At 42.2% G+C, this 23,091-nt stretch overlaps 1 protein-coding gene across 8 annotated transcripts in view; it reads left to right on the top strand.

The window, feature by feature from the left end:
• col23a1a (collagen type XXIII alpha 1 chain a) overlaps window positions 1–23,091 on the top strand; it is a 126,533-nt gene that overhangs the window by 22,071 nt on the left and 81,371 nt on the right. The window lies entirely within an intron of this gene.

Genomic DNA, 23,091 nt, shown 5'->3' with positions numbered 1-23,091 from the left:
GTAGATTTGTCATTTAAATGTCTTTTATTACTAATTTATTGCTAATTCAGGCCTCTTGGCCTTACACACCTGCCCTAGTACAAACAGTTTAAAGTTTACTTGCTCAAACTGTACTACCAAAAAGTTGAAGAAAATGACTTTCCAAAATGAAACTAAGTATTTGTGTTTTTTAGAGATTTACATCTCCGGTAGAAATGCTAGAATTCCCCAGCTAGCATAGTCAGGCAAGGGAATTTAAACAAGAGACACCTGCAATTTCTGTCTAGAAATATCACGGAATATACTGGCATTGCGTAAGGTATGCAATTTGTCAGGCTTGTCTTTTCCTTGTTTTTTTTTTTTTTTTTATACGACTGACAGGATACTGATCAATGATCGGACCACAAAACAAAAGTTTTCTAAGGAAATCCCAAATCATTGGCACGTTGCAGTAAATTGTACAGAGGGTGTTCGGCATGCAGTCGCTCGCTGATCCCTATCGCTGTGATTAGAACTGTCATTAGTTCCAGCTCTTCCAGCTCCAGCAGAGCCTAAAAAAACACATTTATCTGTGGACGCGTAAAGTATAAGAATGCACACGGACACGAACAGAGTCCTTTTTGTGTGACTCTGGAGGACATTGCACTCACTTCCTGGCTTGACCCAACCCTCCCTGTAACCTTAAGCCAGATCTTCACCCTGAATTATAAGGATTTATAGTATTGCAACTTGATCCTTGTCAGCAAAACCAAAGTCAAATTATTGAGATTACATAAACAGATTTATGTCTCTACAGCATGAGTAATACAAGTGCACAAACAAACACACAGACGCACACACTATGAAAACGTCTGTGTGCCACACGCAAACAGCTCTCACTCTCTGTGTTTGTTGTTTTTTGCTTTGTTTGTGTGTGTTGTCCTGCGTCCGTGTAGCCCCGTGTGTGTTTTTGCATGGTGTCTTTGTCCGCATGTGCATGTTTGTCTTTGCCATATGTTTGTCATTTGCGAGGGGCTAAAAAAAAGGATTTAAAAGCCATTCGTTTAAGGACTCTGCTCCGTTTCCGTCGCTGTCTGTAGGACCGCAGTTTACATTTTCTCTGTATTAATGAACAGAAGTGGTGTGTGCCGGCTGGCTTGGCTGCGAGGTTAGATCTGTGTACTTTCTGTTCGATGGGCAGATGTTTGTGTGTAAACACTCCTCCTGCTCCAGATGGGACTTCAAATGAATCTGTCAGCTGCCAAAAAGGAAAATGTGTACGAGTGCTTTTAATAGATGATTTATAAATACAGACTGTGTGTGACATCTTTTTTGGCTCACAGGATCTTCCCACGTTTTGTTCTGGACTCTTACATCAGTGTATTATATGCACAGTATGAAGTCGTTTATTAGGTTTTTTATCAGTTTTTCATGCAGTATCAGTACCTCTGTGATTTTTAAGCTTTCAGGGGATTTTTTTGTGCATTGTCCTGTTTGTAGGAGTTTTCAAGCATTCAGATTGTGATGTTTCTGCAGGCATGGTGGAATGTGTTTGAAGTACTGGTAGGAGTATGTGGCCCTCTGCCCCAATAGCTCCCTTATGCTGTCTGAAGTGTGCCAACCCCTTCACCCTTTTCTCTCCCTCCACCAAAGGGCCCCCTCGTGCTCTCTGCTCCTGGCTCAACCCTTACCTCGCTTTAACTCCCATTGGGCCTCCTGCTCTCTCCTGCCTTCACCCTGATCCTGACCCTTTCCCCATCTTCCCCTCTCTCCCCTCCATCTTCACCTGGTGTCCACGCTGCCCTCTATCTGTCCTCATCTGCGTCTGTGCTTGTGGATGTCCCATTATCCTCAGGTCTTCTGGGAGCTTTAACCTCTTCCATTTCTTGCCCTTGCCTTTGACAAGCTAGCGCTTGATGCTAGGAAAGAGGAATGCGTCCGCTCTGTGGCGAACAGCCAAACAAAAATACGCCACTTGTATTTCTTGAGCGAAGGAAACTGCGATATTATGGTGTGAAGACAGATGGCTGCCAGTTCTCATCATCTTCTCAATAACTTGACCCCACATCTGGCTCCAGGGAGCCGCCACACAGGCAGGCAAGGTGTTCATACGCTGCGAGAGATTCATGTGTGGGTTTTATGCATAAAAGTGTGAAGAAATGAGAGGTTGGATCCCGATAGTGCAATGTTTATAAGACCTCACTTACTGGGTTAGCAGGATATAAATGAAAGGCTGTCATTCCAAGTCCTTTTTAATGGGAACATAATGTAGATCATGATCCTTTATGATCACTTCAATCTTAAGGCTTAGAGCTCATTCTTCTTTTCTTTTTGTATGACTGTTGCGCCTCTGTGTCTGTCTTTATTGGCTCGTGTTGAGTTGGCCTCAATGAAAAGTTCAACAGCCAAAGTGGAAATACTAGTTTTCTTTTGGGCAACACAAATTACCCCAGTCACGAACATAATCAGACAGAAGCGGCACTCGAAACAACGCTTTGGCTTGACCGCCGCCATTGAGAAATAGAAGCAAAAAGTTGCTACACTCTCTCTTCTGTGACAAGTACTGATGCAATCTACCGATAACACTCAGCCTTGTTTGACAGAATAAGACGTTTCCCCCTCATCGGGCCAGCTGACCCTCTTGTGAGGAGACTTTAGTAGAGCGTGAGATCAGTGATGGCCAACGCCTAGCTGGTGTAGCGTGACTGAGTGAAAAGTAGACGCTTTGACTCTCTTATATAAGCGGATTACAGAGAGAGTTTACACTAAAGGTACAGTTGTGTTCGAACTGATGGAAGTTTAGTCATTTCTTGCCTTAAATGACCACTGCTATTGAGTATGTTGAGGCCCAGTTTCTCTTTGTTCAACCTCAGGACTTGTTGTAAGAGCAGTAGATTATTCCAGGTAAAAGTTTGGTAAATCAAGGAAAACACAAGGCAACACAACACACCCTTCACTCCATCTTTATATTTTCCCAAAGAGCTGCCCGACTGGGCAAGCCCAAGCTGTTCTGTATCAAACAAGCTGGGCTTCCTGATGGGTGATAAGTGATGAAGAACCGGTCAGGGTCCACGGAGAACAACCTCAGAGAGACACCGAGAGGTCGCAGGGCATGTCAGAGGTCACGAATGAGGAAGATGAAGAGAGATTGGGTCGAACTCCTCGTGGGATCTCAACACAGATGGCAACGGGGGGTAAAAAGAGAGCGAGCTGCTATTGCTGCGCAAGTCAAAACATGGGAACTGCAGCTACTGCTGTCTGTTGCTGATGATCTGAAAGTGTGTCTGCACGCATGAATGCAAACAACACCTTCAAACCAGCGCTCCCACACCTATGAATGAAACACCCCACTGAAAACACAGCAATCAAACAGGAAAACTATCTGAGCAGCACAATTAAGAGGTTTGTTTTCCGAATGTCCGAAGTAGCTGATGTGCTGCCCATTAATCTTTCATGGCGCTCGAGGCAGAAAATCCCCATTATGCTACAGAATGGTGCACAGAGTTGGACGGGTTGTTTATTTACCATGAAATTTAAACTGCGGGGGTCATTAGCTCATATTATAATTGGTGTCATATACGCTTTTCCTTTATGGTCTGGTCTCAGTTCAGGGCGGCACTGGATGGCAGGTGTGACTAATTAGACTGCATGTGTACTACTATGTGCGTGCGTGTGTGTGAAAACAAGGCTGAGATGAGAGTGGAGCGTACATATGTGCACGCATGCTTGTACTCCCTCATGACTTTTGGTGCAGGGCTTGTAGCATTTGGCCCTATGCTGTAGGATGACCCCCAGTTGAAGTCCTGCAAGCTCTGGGGACCAGCTGCTGAAGTGGGCGCCTTCTGTCTCAGCTGGCACCCTCTGTAGTCTCTTTGCTAAAGTAATGAGAGTTTTAAAGGGTGTAATAAAAGTGTTATTTTTCAAGAAGATCCAATCTGAGTTGGGTTAAACTCCTGAAGCAGGACAAAACAAGGGAATGTAAATGGCTTCACAGTCTGTTAGTCATATTGTCAAACTCGTGTCTCTATCTTTCCTTTTCAGCAAGTTAGGCTAATTACCTCCTGTCTTGGCTCCCTTGCACAGTAAAAGTCAAATCTCTCAGCAGACGAGCATTTCCTGGTTGGCAGGAAATTGACTTTTGAGATAAAGACTATTTGCATAAAGATGGTAGGAAAATGTGCATGTAATTATTAGCAGGGAGATGGAGAGTTGGGTCAGAACGTATTCCTTCTTGAGGGTAAAGTCCTTGTCCTGATAGTTCTTTGGTTATCTTTATTATAGTTCTTTGATTCTGTTGATGTATTTGATGTTTTCTTATCACAGATGTTGGCCTAAGGATAGTTCCCATGCATTTGGCATAGAACGAGAATCATTATGCAGTCCAAATGTGCTGATTTATTGCGATGCTATCGAGTAACGAACCTATGTTTTCTTAGATGGAAAACAGGCAGCGGATTTACCACCAAGAGGGAACGTAACCTGCCGAGCCAGATGGTTCATTACACAGAAACATCTGAGGAGCGCTTGTTTGGAAAGCTGTTTGGAAAACGGCAGTCACTTTCAAAAAGGAGAAGGTGATTGAATGCGGCATCTATCACTATACAGTTTAAACCAGGGCCATGCGCCTCATTAGCTCCTCCATGGACACTGATTGGTCCGAATCGAGCCAGTGGTGTGATGGATTTTAGTTTAATCTCGTTACAGTCCAGCTGCCAGACAGGGCACAAGGGAGTGTTTTCTAAATTTCATGGAGGTTTAGAAACATGTTAGTGGAAGCAGATAAGGTTAGCTTAGTGTCGTCTTCTTTAAGGGTTTGCACAGCAGAACATCTGCCTCCATCTCACACTCTCCCTAGCATCCTCCTGTTACACCAGCCCTCTGCACGTCCTCTGTCACTACAACCATGAATCTTACCTGTGGTCTTTCTCTTTTCGTCCTGCATGCCAACTCTGTATTCAACATCCTTTGTCTAGCATTTCCACTATCAACATTCTGCACATGTCCAAGGTTAGCTTGGTGACTCAAACCTGGTCTGTCAATAGGCATCTTTAATCGTACAACATAACCTTTGTTTAACCTGTAATTTAAAAAAAAAAAAAATCACAGATATCCTTAACTTAAGAAGAAATACAAATACAGCTGTAGATGCATCTACAGGCAGCGCCTTGTGAATAGTGGAGCAGCCAAATGAGGCTTATTGAGTGCAAAACACTGAGTTCAGAAATGATATGGGAGCATTGGGCTAGCTCTTTGTTGCAGTGCCTTATTGCCTAAAATACACATCTCTGCACAACACTGTAACTCTTCATTTCGATATAAGTTTTCGACCAGATGAATATGTTTATAAAGGAACTTGACAGGTGTTATTTGTTGAATCAGACAGAAGCAGGCTCACTGTTTCCTCCCATTTCCCGACACGTCAGATGGTTTGCTGGGAAATATTGGAAGTGTGTGGTTTTAAACTTAGTTAGCTTTTAAGTAACCTCACAAGCTTGATGAGCTGTTGTCGCCATCCTGTTGACGTGTTCCTACAAACCAGTCCTTGTAGTTCCCTCTCAACATCAGCCACACCAGCATACATGCATTAGCAAGGGCTCACCTTCCAAAGACCGGCTGACTTTAGAAGACGCACTTCACTTGGATGTGATGATGTGGAGCTTTGGCTGCTGTGTTAGATGAGACGTGTTTTGGAGATCGGTGGAGATGTCTGTATGCGATAGGGTTTGGTAGAAACACGCTCTTTCTGTTTCAGATGGAAGTCCTTTGGTAGTCTGTGGTTCTGGCCAGGTAATGAGCTGCTATTGAAACCTCATGTCTCAGTTACGTTTACAGTTTGCTTTTAGTGTTTTGATATTTTATCTCCGTCATTGAAATCTAGATGCCAAAAATGCCCAGTGTATATCCGTGGTTTTATTTCCATCCACTTCAACATGTCCACAGCCAATTTAAGAGAGGGCAGCTCAGTCATCCAGTGGCACTGCAGAAGCAGAAACACGCTGATTGACTCTGACTCTGGTTTAGCTCAAATTGCCTGAATGTGTTGAGACCATCTAAAACGTATGGTGAGAACCTTGTGGGTTTTATAGAAAGTAAGGCAGAGCTGTGTAATTTGCATTTGTAATTCACCGATGAACCGTAAATACATTTTTTTTTAGTCTGATGAATGAGAAACCAAAGGCATGCAAGCATAACAATCAGCTCCTCAATCCTTAGCTCAGGCCAATTCTGGTGAAGTTTGGTGCTTTAAACTGGGGAAAATTTACATTTTCCCCAGTTTAAAGTTCTTAACTCAGTGGTTTCTAAATTGGATAAGCACATCTCTTATCTGAGGGTTGCCGGTTCGGTCATCTACCAAGCCTCTCATGGGAGTGTATGCACTAATTGCTGGTCAAAGGTGAGAGATTACTGCAGCAATGTTCTCACGCCATGTCAGCATTAGCACCGATGGTATCCAGCGCCGTGATTGATCATCCTTAAGCTTTAAACTTTGTCTAACTTCACCACAGAGCCAATGTGTACAAAACAAACACGAAAGGGACAAAAAAACAGAATCAAACACCCCTACGAGGAGCAACAGAATTGACCCAATTGGCTTAAGAGAGACTTCTGGCAATACTTAATCTTCCTCTGTGGTCTTCTAGCTTTATACTGTTGTTATGGGAATGATGCTGGGACTGGAATGATGTCTAAACTGTGTACAGATCCTGTTCATCTTAAACACATGGGATATTATAAATGTTTGTGTCTGCTCTGTTTTTAGTGGCAGAACTGAATTATACAATCTTACCTAACACACACATTTGATTTCCTACAGGCACTATTGCTCACACACATATACAAATGCTCAGTGTCCTTTCTGTAGCATGCTTCATGAGTCAGCAGTCACTCATGTCATAGCATGGGTAGAAATTAGGGAAATAAGGTTTACATAAAATATCTGGGCTAATCTACTTACTGTTTTTCAAGTACATCAAATTTTTAGGTTTAATTTTTGTGTATTTTTTTGCATTCGATGGCAAATTAATCCTATTTTCCTCAGAAATCTCATATGTGAAAGTGAAATTGATCCCCAGCAGCTAAATAAAATATGTGATTCATGGGTTAAATGCATCAGAAAGCACATCAGAAATTTTGTCCTGCTACAGTGGCTTTTTGTATTCACCGCTGGGTGGTTCTTGAAAGTTTGATAAGTGTCCTACCCCAGGCCATTAAATAGAAGCTTTTGCTTTTGGGAAGAAAGCCTCTCTTTCATCTTTCTGGTCCAAGTCTTTGCTTCCCATTCAGCCAACCTTTAGGCGATCACCATCTTCAGCTGTTATGGGATAATCAATTGTATTTATTGCCTAGTATTGGAAGGGAAAAGACCTATAAATAACAGTATGAAGCTCCACAGTCTGGTCATGTTAGCTACGGTGAATAGCTCAGATAACATCTTGCTCCTCTCCACAGCCACCGTTAAAGTTCTTCCACTGTTTGAGTCTTCTAACAAACAGCACATGGTTCCTGTTTTAGAAAATGATCTCTTAGTGCTTTTTTCTTTTTACCGTGTAGTTTGTTTCTCCAAACTTACAGATGGACAGTGGATGTGAAAGGTAAATGTCTTCCTGCAGGGGGGTTGGCTGTGGATCATTGTATGCACTGGTGTTCGAGTTACATGAGATGAGATGAAGTTAGCAGGTAATGAAATGTCACGCTACTAACAGGCAGGGAAAAAGCCCATGTCCCGATGACATCATAATCCACATGGAGGGTCCACCTGAACAACGTTTTTCCCCCACTCTGAGTATGGGGTAATAGTCCCCTATAGGGCCCCCTCACTGCTACATACGGCGACCTCTGTACCCTTTTTATATTTTAGACTTCCTGTTTTACGTATGTCAGTGGTTCTCATAATTTTGAGTTATTCCATCTGCAGTAAAACGTATCTTGGTTGAATTTTAGTGAAATAAAGGCCAGCTTGATGGTATAAATGAATATTGTTCAGTTTATTTTCCCTCTCATGAGCTTAGTTTTATTCCGTATTTTTCCCATGTCATCAGAGGTTAACCATCCAACCATCCATGTTCTTCAGCTCATCCGATTCAGGGTCGAGCTGGAGGACCCTGAGCTGGAGCCCAGCCTATGACACCTATCCCAGCTGTCATAGGGTGATATTATCCATGCTGTGAGTGGTTGAGGCCTGTTCTACAGTTTGACACCTGCTGATCTCTATTTTATTTGGTGTTTAGTATCAGACCTTGAATATAAGCCAGTTGTGTTAGGATTTAATTTCTGAAAGGTTAAGAAGTCACGATTTACATGATTTAATTCATGATTTAAATGTGATTTTAATGCGTAAACACACACGCCTTGATATCAGGTTTGTGTCCACGAGTGGACTGTGAGGACAAACCTTATGAAAACATCTGAGCGGGTCTATAGAGCTGATGTCTCTGTGCTGGACAGCCAATGGAAGTGCTGATGGTTTGGTGGCCTGGCGGATGAGATTCAGTCAGAATTAATAAAACTACAGCACCACTTCCCGCTGTGAACCCCCAGCAGCAGTCTGGGATAATTTTCAAATATTCCATTGTTTTACCTTCTCTTTGGTTATTGCACTCTCATTAAATCGAGTGTGTTTGCATGTGTGTGGAGATGCAAGCGTGCCAGTATGTGTGCTTGCACAATCTGCTGTCTGCATGAATATGACCCGGGAGACTTGGTGTCCCAGTCACAAACTGAAATAGGATGCAAATTTATGAATACTTTGTGCTGAATAGCTGGCAGTATCCTCAGAGGAGCAACTTTTGTTTTGGTTGGAGCATCACGCTGACCCTCATTCCACTCCCACAGCCTCATCCCTCACCATGACTTTCACCCATGCACATGTGACCCATAGTTTGTTGATCGCCGCTCGCAATAAAAGTTTAAGATAACACTTTTGAGTAGGAGGGTGTTTGATTTCTGAAGTTATCTTTGCTATTTCCGAGTAGTTTTCAGAGATTCAGTTTCTAGACCTAAGTAGTAGCTGCTTGCATCCCCATTTCTCTTGATTTCTGGTTCAGAGCTGTGGAAGTTATATGCCAGCACATTGCCTTATGAGGATAATTTTATCACAGGAATACAAAAGCAAGGCTTTAGAGTCTGATGAGCATTGCAGGGGGTTAAGCTGCACTTTCAAGTCGCATCCACTTGTTTGAAAACCAGGTCTTATACTCTTCCTGCCTCCTGCCATCTTAGTCCCGTCCAACTGACCTGACATCATCCGTCCTGCAGACACGCACAATGCTAACACACGCTGTTGTGCTGAATGGCTATCATTCTGGGCTTAGTGTTATCTGGATGCTCATTTCCTGCTCCTCACACCTCACTGCCCTGTCCTCAAACACACACACACAATCAAATGCATACACAGCAAGAGAGGGAGGAGGGGAGATTACAAAGGTAGTCACAGAAGTTAAAGGTTACTAAGTCTGCACCTCCCAGTGATTGTAGGTCAGTGTGTTGTGCACCCTTGTGCTTTGCACGCATACGTGTGTGCGTTGAAGGTGGACAAAGCGGGGCTTGTGTGCACGAGCGCGCAGCTGCAGTGACCACATCGTGTTGATGAGGTCTTAATCAGAGCGCTTACAGCTGGGGTTAGAAGGTCGCTGGGTGTCTCTAGGTTTTGATTGGGCCCCTGGGAACCTGAGCGAGCCTGAGGGCACGAAGGCAGGGTGGCAGCGGAGGGCCGCAGCGCCACGACATGGCTGATTTCTCTCGGTCAGTGCACCCAGCATGTTTCTTTCTTTTTTTCCCTTTTCCTTTTTTTTTTTTATATACACATAGGTACTCACACGAATGCACACACATCTGACTGGGCACCACACAGAGACAATAGCCAGAGGTTTGTTATGGCAAGGCAGGGAGAGCCTATTGTGAGACTAAACCAGCTCTTGTACCGCAAACAGTCTCTTCAGCTCAAAATCTTTGCAGTGAAGTGATCAGTAAGCTAAATGTGTAATTGTAGAGGACGGAATATAAAAGATTGGAATGGTTTAGTGGGTTTTTATAGGGAGTCTGCATCCACACTGTGGACTGTGTCTGGAGGCAAGGATGGCTCACACAGATCTGGAGAGTTTAGAGAGCTTATGTGCTGGAGATCTGTGGGCATGTTTTGCGTGTTTGTCACGGTCACACAGTTTCTAAAAATGCCCTGTAAATTTCAGTAAAAGTTTAAAATAAATCAAAAGCTGCCACTGGAAATTTGGAGCGCAGCTTCCCTGTCCACGTTTATTTACATGAGTGTTTGAAAGTGCAAGAATTTTTCCCTTGTGGGCCACTGAAAGAGATTTGTGACTGTGGCCTTTTTTGTTCCAGTGTGGAAAAGAAAAATGAGGTGGTTTTTGACCAGACTGCTACTATATGTATGGTGCCTGAAGCAGCAGAAAATGTTTGGTGCTGTGCCACCAACAGCAGCAGAAAATACTGACCACACACAACCCATTGACAGAATATAAAGCGATCGTTATGCTGGTCCAAGGACCAGAAGATGAACAGTTTGGTTTGGTATCGGGGAGTTTAACACCACAGCAACATCCTCTCCTGTATGGGTGGTAAAAATCAGTTAAAAAAATTACAAGACATTTTAAACATGCAGTCTGAATATTTTGTTGCTTACATGAAATTACATGCGATTATAATAATTAAAAGTTTGATCAAAGGTTGATCTAGCTGAGAACTTCCTGCTGTCCCTCCACAGAATACCTTTGTGATAGCCTAATGGTCTTCTCTGGCCCCAGTGCACGCATCCCCTTCTTTGCTTTAAGCTCTTAAAAGTCAAAGAAGAGAACTATAAAATGAAATATGGAAGAAGAAAAGGTGAAGTGGAGGTCACTGCAGAGCAGTTGCTCAACAGCGACTGGTTTTCCTCCATCCAGCAGACGTTCTTGGGAAGCCCAGATGCAGTCAGAACCAATCAGTTTCTTTAAGAACCAGTAAGTGTAACATGCATTTATGTTCTGAATAAGTATATGCCATATACTTTTGATACAGTGACATGCCCAGATCCTGCCCTATATATCATGCGCATCCTTTAATATGCAGTATTAGATCCACATCACGTTTCTTAGTGATGTTTAACATCTGTCTTGTTTCAGGAAGCAGATGCTTTGTAGCACTCTGCCCTTCAGGATTACTCAAAATTAGAGGCCTTCCTTTCCTTCTATAGGAGACTACATGTTTGAATGTTGATTTTTCTGCCCAGTGTTTAAATGCTGCTGTTTATTCAACCTTGTCCAGTCTAATCCTAAAATGCTCACTGAAAATAAATGAATGGGGATGGGCCGTGTTAGGTGAGGATGAGTGGATGACGACACTGGGTGGAAGATGCAAACATCGCCTTTAGCTCTAATGGACCCAGCTGTTGGAGTGGTAATCATGCACATACAGTCTGTGACAAATGAGCAACAAAGCCCTCTAATTCAAGGAACCGCTGTCCACATGAAGGAAAGCAGCAGTTAAGGTGCTTCCTCGTGTCACTGTGAATCCTTGCGTGTCCATCAGTCCACAATAATATTTTACTTTAATCCGTTTCATGGTCAGCTGCCCAGGTTTGGCTGTTCTCGTACCTTCAGTCTTTTTTATTTCCGTTTCTTCATGTTGCGAAATATAAATCTAGAGAGCTTGGCTGCCCTTTAAGCATTTCAGTTTTTATCTGCTTGTTGGTGAATGATGACAGCCACTCATAAATACACACACTTTTTAGCTCACGCTAAAAGACAGTCTTTCTCACGAGACCGGCACACTGACAGGCACACACCCACAGCAGAGAAAGGTTAAAGCAGTGTAATCAAAGCCACACTGGTTCAGTTCATAATTCAGATGTTTCTGTTTTAGAGGACTGATTGACAAAATTATTAACCCCTTTGTGATACAGTAAAACATACTGACTGCTTTATGGTTAGAGCATAAAAATCATAAATAGAGTGAGAACCCCAGTTCTGAAAAAGTTGTGATGCTGTGTAAAATGTAAATCAAAAGAGAATGCAATGATAAAGCTCATTTTCAACTTGATGGCAGCAAAATCTTTCAGAAAAATTGAATCAGGGCCGTTTTTAACCCTGTGTAAACATGCAGCCATGTCTGAAGATCACGGGCCTTGTCCCTTGCACACAGAGATTTCTTCATATTTTCTGATTCTATTGATGATACTCTACACTGTAGACGATGAGGAGTCATTATTCTGAAATTATTTCACAATTTTAGACTGAGTTTTCTGCATATCAGTGAAACCTCTGTCCGTCTTCACTTCTTCGCCTTTCTAAGGTGCTCTTTTTAGACCCAGTCATGTTACTGACCTGTCAGAAATTAACCTAATTATTTGCAAATATTCCTCCAGTTATTTCCTTCTAAAGCCGCTTGGTTTTCCAGCCTTTTGTTACCCATGTCTCAACTTAACTGAGACATGTTTCTGCAATCCTTTTAAAAATGAGTAAATATTTTCAAGGATATAATAAAATCTAGCAGTTTAAAAAATTTTTGTTTTCTAATTTCTATTGTAAGTAAAATATGGGTTTATGGGATTTGCAGATCATTGTATTCTGTTTTTAATTACATTTTAACTGGAGGGATAGCAGGAAATCACCCAAGGAATTGGGTTTGTAGATGCAATCCAAACAACTGTGGTAAAAATCTAAATTTGCCTTTGAGAATTTCAGTGCATTATACTGCAGCTTGTGCATGTGTGGGTCCATGTCGAGGCTTCGATGTGTCGAGGCACTCTGTGATTCTAGTCTGCTATGCTGGACCCACAGGGTGTCTCTATAGGGAGATTAGTGGCCTTCCGCTGGCTCATTTAGATTTGGGTCTTAGCATTGTTACAACAAGCAGACAAACTGCTTTGCTGCTCTTTTTCATTCAGCCCAGGTTTTTTTTTCTTGGGGGGGGGGGGGGGGGGTGCTGGATGGAGAAGAGGAAAGGGATGTCAGGGAAGAAAAAAGAAACCAATGACATCCATTGTGAACAGTCATGTATGTTTATTTATTTATTTATGTATTTCTCTGGAAATCCCATCAGTCATCAGCGTGTGAGCAGAGGTAATCGTATTTACTGCTGATTAATTGATAATTGATAAATGCTGTGGTGCAGTTTAGTGCTGAGAGGGGCCGTGAGCAGGACCATGTGGAACCCCCGCTCGGCCCAGAGATGAAAGACAGACCTCCCCTCATTGTTTTGGTCCTGCATCAGTTTTGTTTTTTCAGGAGGCACAAACGAAGGCCAACGAAAGATCTCGATCCAGTCAACCCCATTAAAAAAAAATGTTGGGGATGGTGGTGGAGGCTGGGCAGGGGACTTCCCTGCCAGGGGATGCCAGATGTGTGACCCAGCACATTACTCTGTGATAAGAGTGACAGCTGACTCTGAGCAAGAAGCATATGGGAAGATGGAAAAATGGAAAAGTCCAGAAGAAAACAATTGTAGAGATATGGGAGGAAAAAAGAAAGAGAATATGGGCAATGTGACAAATAGACAATTCAGAGATGTAGGATGGGGAAAAGGGGTTTTTGAGAAGGAGAGAGGCTTCTGTTATTCATCTGCACTTCACATGTGCAGTCCTTTTTTCACTGAATGTACCAGCATGGTGAGTCCTCGAGGCATCAATAACCAGACGCTCACTCAACACAAGTTTCAGCCCTCTTTCCACCCCTAACAGACTATGTAATAAAACCAGTGTGTTTCACAGAGACTCTCTCTTTTGTCGTCCGCTCCTCCCCCAACATTTTATGTCTAATTACCTTACCAACACTAAGTCGGGCTGTGCAGGGTCACCTATTTATACAATGCTCGCGGGGGGCCGGGAAAAGATGATAGCGATTTATTGGTCGTGTTTTTTATTTTAATAGACTGCAGGCTCTGCAAGGCACACATGTTTGCTCCTGTTAGCGAAGGGATTTTTTTTTTTCCTCTTCACAGGTTATGACTGACCATCCATGAGCTAATGGCTAATGTTATCTGAGTGATCTGCTCACCACTAGATCCCCCGCTGTGTCTAACCTGGACACTGCAGAACAAAAACAGACCACATGCTGATCTGTGTTGTTTTAACCCTCTGGGGAGAGGGAAGAGATAAGTGATAAAAATCTGTGTCGGGCTTTTGGCCAATCCCCATTGTTCAGACGGAGAGAGGAATCTATCACTTCATCAGTTCGCTCCGCAGTCAGCACAGGCACAGTAATGTTTAATGTCAGGGTACGGTATATTCTTTTGTATGTAGCAATGGAGGTTGCGCAAGAGCGAAAGAAGGGGAGGAGACGTGGAAAAGGGAAAAGAGGCAAAAGTAGCAAAATGTGTGGATAAAGCTGCTATGAGACAATTTACAATCAGGCAAAGAGAAATTTAACTCAGAGCCTTAAATCACAATCAGTGTGCTGATTGTGGACGCAGCAGGTCAATTTAACATGCATTAGCGTGAATAACGCAAACGTTCCTAAAATATCAGCCACGACAGCGAAAGACCCCAAGAGAATGTCTTCATTCACTTTGTGGGATTTAATAATCATCAAGTTACAGGAGTTACAGTGAGCGGGCTGTGCAGGACGCCAGTCGCCACAGGACCACCGCAACCACGGGCTCCTCTGCAGTGTATCGCTTTCATCTCTTCTCCCATGAAAACCCTTTGTTACACCCCGCCCCCAAATAAAACCTCACTGTATAGTCAACAAAGCGATTCATCCAAAACATAATTTTAGGAATCACTTTATCACTTTACAACGTAAAAAGTAGCAATTCATCCACATCAGATGGACTAAGGTGCATGTTAAAGTGGAGAAGAGTCGTGTGTGTGTGTGTGTGTGTGTGTGTGTGTGTGTGTGTGTGTGTGTGTGTGTGTGTGTGTGTGTGTGTGTGTGTGTGTGTGTGTGTGTGTGTGTGTGCGTGTGTGTGTAGTCACCCCAGAGCCTCCCCTTAAAGTAGCCATAATGACAACAGCATGTATTGAGCAGCAGAGAGAAAAAGCAGCAGAGTGCTGTTAGCTGTCTGTTATCAGTTGGCCTTTGATAGCGCATATTTCAAATAAAATTATACAGCCATTTAATTTATTAAATGTGGATTAACTTTTATAAATCTCTTTTATACAAAAATCCTTATCCTCAGAACCACCTAATATTAGGTCCCAATACTAATATTAATGAGCAAAAAAAAGAAAAAAAGGCACAAATATTTACATCTTTGTGTTTGTTTTCTCCTAACAAGTAAAGCTGTCATATTTGACTGTCCTCGCTTTTGTGCGTGTATATGTTTGCGTCCATGAGTCGGACTCAGACAGCGGTAAGCCCAGAGGAAATACAGCTTAATAAAATATGCAACCGTGTCGAATTGGAGACTTACGTAAAGGGCAAAGAGAGGTAACAAGATTTCAAACTTTCACTCAAAAAAAAGAGAAAGAATCTGATAGATCAAATCATAGTTTTGTTTTTGTTTTACTTTAAGGAAGAGTATTCAAATTGTTAAAGTCGTATTGAATGGTTCACTGACCCTCTGTTTAAGGTAGTGCTTTTAACAAGTCTTTTTAGAGGATGGTCCTGGCTGCTCTTTGACACCACCTGTGTTGGTCGGTGTTAGTAGGGTTAAGGTTATGCTCATTGATGTGAGCTGTAGATGAAAGAAATGCACTGTACTTGCATAAGGGGAGCAGTGGCATTTTGGGAACTCTGGATATCGGAGATCAGACGCACGGTTTGCTTTTTGTCACCATCTGCTTCTTCCTGAGCACATGAGTTTGGTGTGTGTCGCATGTCTGCTTCTCGGCTTCGCACACCGTGTTTGTGTCATTCCAGTGTTTGCTGTTGCGACTCAGTTTGGTCTAAAGCACAGGTAATGTGTTACGATGTCACATCTGGTCTCGGGTGCTTTTGTCAGGTTGTTTGAAGTTCTGGCCTGAGCTTTGTATCGTTTCTCCCTCAGTGACTATTTCACCTCTGTCCACTTGAAATGCAGACTGGATGCTGCAGGCTTCGTTCCTCTGCGTGACTTTTTGAAGTTTTAAATGGAGGTCCAGACCTCGGCTGATCCTCGATGATCCAGATATTATAGTGTAAAAAAAAAGGAAAGAAAAAAGCTGTAAAGATTCAGACTTTGATGATCTGCGCTGAAATAATCTGACTTTGATGAACTCCACCACGGTAATCGTACTTTAATGACTCTCACATACTCTGTGCCAATGTTGCTCTTGTTCATTAAGACAGACAGAATCTCTGATGTATAGCAGCAAGAGCGATCCATCACGTAGGAAGTTGAAAGAGGGAGCTGAGTCGAAAGAACAACATGAGGCAAAGAGGAAAGAAAGGGCTTGAAAAACAGCGTGAGAGAAGTCTCTGCCAATTATTTCGGGCTGTTTAGAAATGCAAAAAGATGTTTACAGTCATTATTTGCAGGTGGAAACGCTGAGATCACTGTCAGTGAATTCCTCTCTGTCGAACCGTGTCACTGTGAGAAAGTGCCTCTTCACTAAAGAATAACTTTCTCCTGCTATTGCCTATAAATCAATCAGAGAGGAGAGTTTGGGTTGGAGTGGCCATTAAAGTGCCAATGATGCTGATTAATGGATAATCTCTCATGTAAAGTGCTCTGGAGCATTGTTTATGAGGTGGTGGATGTTTCACAAAAACAACAGAGAAGATTTTAGATACGATTTCCTTATGTCAGATCTGTCAGGGGCCGGCGATTCGTGAGTCATGCAGCTTCTCTCCTGCTCAGCTGCCAAAAGCTCCCCCTTGTGTTCAGAGATATTTAAAATAAAGATCCCTTCGGGGTTTCTCCGGGATATGATTTTATCTCTTCTGACTTACTCCTTTCCTTTGTGTGTCTTGCATGAAGTTAAAGGACTTTTTGTTCTCTAATTTTCAGATAGAAACACATTTTCTACCTAAATCAGTGGCACATTTGCCCTCTGCTTGGATCAGGAGAAAGTTAACTAATGATGCCAAACAAAGAGAATGTATGTGAATATTTACATGTATGAGCATTGTGACAAGGGTAATAAACTGCTGACAACGTCATATAAATATCTAAATGTGGTTCACTTTGTTGCATTTCAAAAGTTGTGGAAGTAGTGCATCTAAAGCCGTGCTTCGTTTAAGGACCTACAACAAAACAAACTTCTTGAAATCTGTTGTGCTTTTTGAGCGTTTTTCTTTAAATCTCCACCAAAAAACATTTTAAACTTACTGTAAAATAATCTCTCAAATAATCTAGTTGTGGTTCCTTTTCAGCTTCTGATTAATCTGTGTCACCTGTACAGATGGCATCTCTTTGTCTTTGCCATGTGTTTTATCTATTATGCTGTGAAGCACAACAGATAAGAGCGGCATGAGTTATTGGAGGTTTTTTAATGTTTACAGCTGTAATAAAAGCATATTTTTTTGGAGCAATGTATTTGAATCCAGTTCAGTTTGGACATTTTAAAATGCAGCCAGTTTTAAATGCACGTGTAAGTATTTAAAGGTCTGTAGAGAGTAGCGATAAGTAGTCTGATTGTTACTATTTACAAACAGGGTGCAATCCTCTTGACTCAGTATCATGTTTGGCGTGAGTCAGGAGGGTTTGAGGTGTACCACTACACAACTGTTTTTGCCTCTGTTGGTACTTCTAATTTATTCAGCATTTGGCAGCTCATCAAGTGTCTCCTGATGACAACCCTGAATTAGATAAATATGGACGGATTGGTGGACTTTCACTAATTAATAAATGTTCTTTGGGAGTAATGATTCATGGGAGTAATGGTGTATATTAGGGGGACACCTCTGGTTGAGTGGTTTAGAGGCAAAGTTAGAGAGAAAAGACAGAGAAGGCTGAGACAGTTTAGAGTTAGGGTTAATGGGTGGAATGAAGCCATAATTATGAATCTAAATCTAGACTGGGCGAAATTGACCTGGTGGATGTTAAGAGTCTTCGGTCAGGCTAGAGGCTGAAGTTTAATAGTTAGAGAATGAACGATTTCTTTGCAGATTGTAGAAGTTCAAAGAAACATTATGTGTGATTTATGGTTTGCTGGAGGTTTATTTTGACTGAAGCACCAGGGCAACGATTGACAGCTGGGTTTGGCGCCGTCGCTGACACACACATTCACACATGCCACCCTGATGCATCACATGAGACTGCACATTCACACATTCTCACAGGCAAATAGTGAACTTCATTATGTAGCTCTTATTCTCTCCATTAACTCTTTTATTTCTTTTTTCTCTCCCTCCATGTCGCCGGGACGGCATCTTCCTGTGGTGCACCACCTTCTTTCCGTCATGTCAGGTATGTGTTTCAAGTTGGCTCCACCTCCCCTTCCCATCTCTCTTTTCATTTTATCCTATTGTCACATATTCCCAATTTTTCAACCACTGCTTTCAACTAATATGTTAAACAACCACACTGTCGAGGCACTCAACACACGAGCCTGAATGTCCTCCACGTGTTGAGTCAGCAGTGGTATGTATTGGGGCATACAGTCGCCCACTGCAGTGAATACTGTATATTCCAAGCACACTGACAGTATGCCAGTAAATATCATTAATCACAGTCTTGTTTTGGCTCTTTGAGTCAGCCATGTGGAAGTGATTTCTGTGGCTTAAACACTGTTTAACTTTTGGGCTCTGCAATGAGTTTTACTCTTTCTGCCTTTTTTTTTTTTTTTGCATGTTTTTTATTTTCTGTTCTAGCCAGAGTTGCTCACAGAGTGACTCGGCAGTTATTCACTCCGGCTAAAAATATATCTTCCCCGCTGCTTCGGCCCCTCCTTTATCTGAGGAAATGGCAGTCAGAAGAATCACAAGCTGCATGTTTCTGTTTTGTTTTCTGTTGTTTGATGCAAAAAAAACCCTTCAAGCACAGTGGTTACACACTTGACTCTGTGATACACATGTTTGCATGTTTGCAAATGTGAGAACACGACAACACATCGGTAAGTGTTTCCTGATGGGCACTTAGTGGACGTAGCTGATATACGTCCTAACAGGCGGAGAAAAGGGAGAAGGATGTTCTCTTCAACCACCTCTCAGCCTTTTTTTTTAGCTAGGGATGTCCTGTGGTGGTACAAGTAGTTTAGAAATATGTGTTGACGAAGGAATGGCGAAGGAGATTCATCCTGATCTCTAAATGACTTTCCTTCCCCCCTGAAGTGAGTCATCTATGATAGCTTTACGTTATTTAGACTAATCACGCCGGGATAATTGAGTTAACTGCGTCTCCATCGTATTCAGCACTACTGTTAATCTGATGATGGTGACAAATATAATTGTGTAAGTCTGTATTTTTATTGAGTCTGAATGTCTGGATGTATAAAGTAGATAAAGGAGTCTCAGTGAGTCACAGTACATGTCTGGCTGGGGAATGGCTGCCAGGTGTCCACATGTTCCACCACCCATTTTTGCACTAGTTTTACAAAAATTGTGAGTTGATATCAGGTTATTTTAAGATTAAAAAAAACTCTTTATCTTACCCTCAGATACACCTGTTCGACTTCTTGTAAATATGTAAATAATGCACAATGGCAGCAACTCAGTGCGTTTAGGCATGTAGACATGGTCAAGCTGACCTGATTGAGTTCAAACTGAGTGTCAGGATGGGGAAAGAAAGGTGATTGAAATGACTTTGAATGCGGCATGGTTGTTGGTGCTGGACAGGCTGTAGTATGATCTTAAACACCTATACCATACCAATACTCAAAAACACCCACTCGTTCCAGCCAAGTTATACAGAAGTGCATCTCTCAACCTTGAAGGAGATGGGCTGCAGCAGCATAGGAAGCCCTACTGTCAGCTAAGCTTAGCCAAAGCTGACCAATAAAAGATTTGTAAAAATGTTGCCCCAATTCTCTCTACAGTCATCAAAAGTTGGTGTCAGCCACATTTAAGGATGGATGCGTCCTGCCTTCTAACATTCATTCAGGCTGGTGGAGGTGGTGCAATGACGTGAGGGGATATTTTCAATATTTTGTGAGCTCAAGTCATCTAAAATGGTTTCTTGACATGACAATAAGTTCACTGTACTCAAACAGCCTCCACAGTCACCAGATCTCATTACAGCAGAGCACCTGTGGGATGTGGTGGAACCGCGGAGATTTGCATCATGGATGTTCAGCCAACAACTCTGCAGCAACTGTGTGAAGCTACCATGTAAATCAAGATCTCTACCAAATGTTTCCAGCACCTTGCTGAATCTGTGCCATTCAGGCAGTACCGCCATGGTACTAGCAAAGTGTCTACAAACCGCGTATATGTTCTATAACAACGAACAGAACTGCTTGTTGCTTCAAATTTGCCATCTTGTAATATTTTTGAATGAGAACCACTAAAGCACATTGCAGAAGAAGCACAAGCTCTGAATTTTAAAATCTCAACTCAGTAAAATTGGACAGAAATCTGATAATATTAGCCAACATACGTTTTAAAAGTATTAGCACACACTAGACTTGGTAACATGGGATATTGCATTAGTAAAATAGTTAATGTTCTATAAATGATTGCATTATCCTGCAGCAGTTTAGATGTTAATCTTTTAAATATTTCCTGAGCTTCTCTTGCCAGTATTTGCTTTCATAGCTTCTTCAGAATTTATGAACTCGTTTCTGCTGTGAAAGCAGATCTGACATGCGTTAACTATGTTATCATTGTCCTGTTAAATGCAAGTGGAGGAAAGCCATGCCTGGTTTCACTTTATTTCTCTAACTGGCTAAATTTGTGGCCCCAGGAATATCTAACATCCCTGCAAAATCAAAAATCAATAAATACATGTTTTAACAAATTTTAAATCTGACATGAGAATCTGGGAGCCTGCCAAAAGGTGTGGAAACCTCTGCTGTCACTGCTGGAGCCCTGCGAATGTAACCGAAAGTCTGATGACGCTGCTTCTCAGTGGAAGTTAGGCTGGTTTCCCGTCACTTCAAAAGGACAAGCATACAATTCAACAACAAACTCAGAGCTTAGCACTTGGGACGGCTATTGGATACTGACTGTAGAATCAAAACAAACCTGATAAAGCAAACAGGACCCCCTTCCCTGGGCCAACGGATGCGTGCTGGGGGGGCACCACTTGGCCTGCTGGGGGGGGCTCTTTAATGTGCCTCGGAGGCGTCACACTGGAATGCTCTGCATAAACAAGCCTGAGCGCACATGTGTTGATGGTCAGTGTGTGCGTGTGTTGAAGGAAAGCACTGTGATGTGTGTATCTGTGTGACTTTTCTGCTAAGCATAGTCTAGGCTTTATATGGACCCCTGTATTAACCGCAAACCCACACTGTGGTTGTCAGAGAAAACACGCCTGCAGCGACTCCAAACAGGGATGATTCAGCCCGAGTCTTTCCAGGTTTTCTAAAATCACATCTTTATCTTTTTTTACAGAAGTCTCTAGAAACACTGGGGGTTATTCAAAACACACACTACAATTGCACAATCCCTTTACCTCCATCTTGTTTATCTTACTGTGCTGTCTTGTGTGGCAGTTAGTACCTGTTTCCCTGCTCTGTTCTGAGTAGTTTCCTCTCTCCATTCCTCTGATTTTCTTTGGTTCTTTCTTTCCATTCAACTTTGTTAGGGACACTGTTTGCCTTCTTGACTGCCTTAAGTCTTTATAGCATATATTCAACAAGGTGCTGAAAACATTCTTCAAAGATTTTCGTCCATGTTGACATGATAGTGTCAATGCACTTCCATGATGTGAATCTTGTGTTCCACTACGTCTCTAACATGCTGTGTTGGATTTCGACCTGGTGACTGTGGAGGTCATTTGAGTACAGTGAACTCGCCTGAACTTATAATGATCAAGAAACTAGTTTGAGAGTTTTTGGGTACACCACAGTGTAACCATCAAATTGGGTTCACTGTGCCATCCTTTCATGTTGTTTATGCCAAATTCTGACGCTAACATCCGAATGTTGCAGCAGGAATTGAAACTCAGATCAGACAACATTTTTCCAATCATCTATTGCCCTAGTAAAGATCTCCACAGAGTGAAGGATTGTATAATAGGACAGAGAGATTTATCTGATCATTCGGGACTAACTGTGAAGATTGGGTTTAAAGCTAGCCCCAAAAACACTTTATGGAGGCTTAACACAGGTCTGTTAAATAATGACTCGTTTAAAAGAGAAATGGGACAGGAGTTAAAAACATATTTAGAACTCAATGACAATGGAACAGTTAATCCTACAATTTTATGGGATGCAGCTAAGGCATACCTTAGGGGTAAAATTATTGCAAAATGTGCAGTCCTAAAGAAGGTGAGAGCAAAAAAAGTTGTCAGATTTGCAGGAAAATTTGGAAAAATTGGAACAACTGCACACCGTTACAAGGTGCCCCCAGGTATTGGAGCAGATGAGGCCGGTTAAACAGGAGATCCACAAAATCTTAAGTGAGGAAATATAATGGACAACGGTGGTATGAGGCAGGACCCAAAGCTGCTAGGCTGTTACCAATCATCTATTGCCCAATGTCACTGTGCTTGTGTAAACTGTTGCCTCAGTTCCCTGTTGTTACCTGTTGGATTGCCATGCAGTGTCATCTTTATATGCTGCAGTAACCCATCTGCTTCAAGATGAGCTAGAGAGGTTCTTCTGCGTACTTCTGGCATCCCTGACTTTCCCAGTCATGTGCCACTCTCTGGATATTTTCTCTTTTTCATATCATTCTCTGTAAACTCTAGAGGTGGTTGTGTGGGAAAATCCCAGTGGATCAGCAGATTTTCAAATACTCAGAGCAGCCTGTGTGGCACCAACAACTATGGCACGTTCAAAATCTCTTAAATCACCTTTCTCCCCCTTTGTGATGCTCAGTTTGAACTTCATCAGGCCGCCTTTTACATGTCTACATGTGTAAATGCACGGATTTGCTGCCATGCGATTGGCTGTTTAGATATTTGTGTTAAGAAGCAGTTGAACAGATACGTACATAATAAGGCTGCTAATGGAGATAATCTGATTTTTACTAATTCATAATCATGTTGACAAGCACTGCTTTTATATTGCTAGCAGGTACATCTGTTTTCACTTCTGAAATCCTGGGTGCTAATTAGCTAACACTAGCTTGCTATTTAATACTGATCCATCAGTGTTAAAGTACAGTAATAACAAAATAGTAATAGCTTATGACATAAATCTTATCTTATTTCTCATGTTAGTTTTAATGACTC

This window comes from Simochromis diagramma, unplaced genomic scaffold (assembly GCF_900408965.1).
Source record: "Simochromis diagramma unplaced genomic scaffold, fSimDia1.1 OVJJ01000685.1, whole genome shotgun sequence".
Taxonomy (NCBI): domain Eukaryota; kingdom Metazoa; phylum Chordata; class Actinopteri; order Cichliformes; family Cichlidae; genus Simochromis; species Simochromis diagramma.
This window is presented reverse-complemented; position numbering and strand designations above follow the sequence as displayed.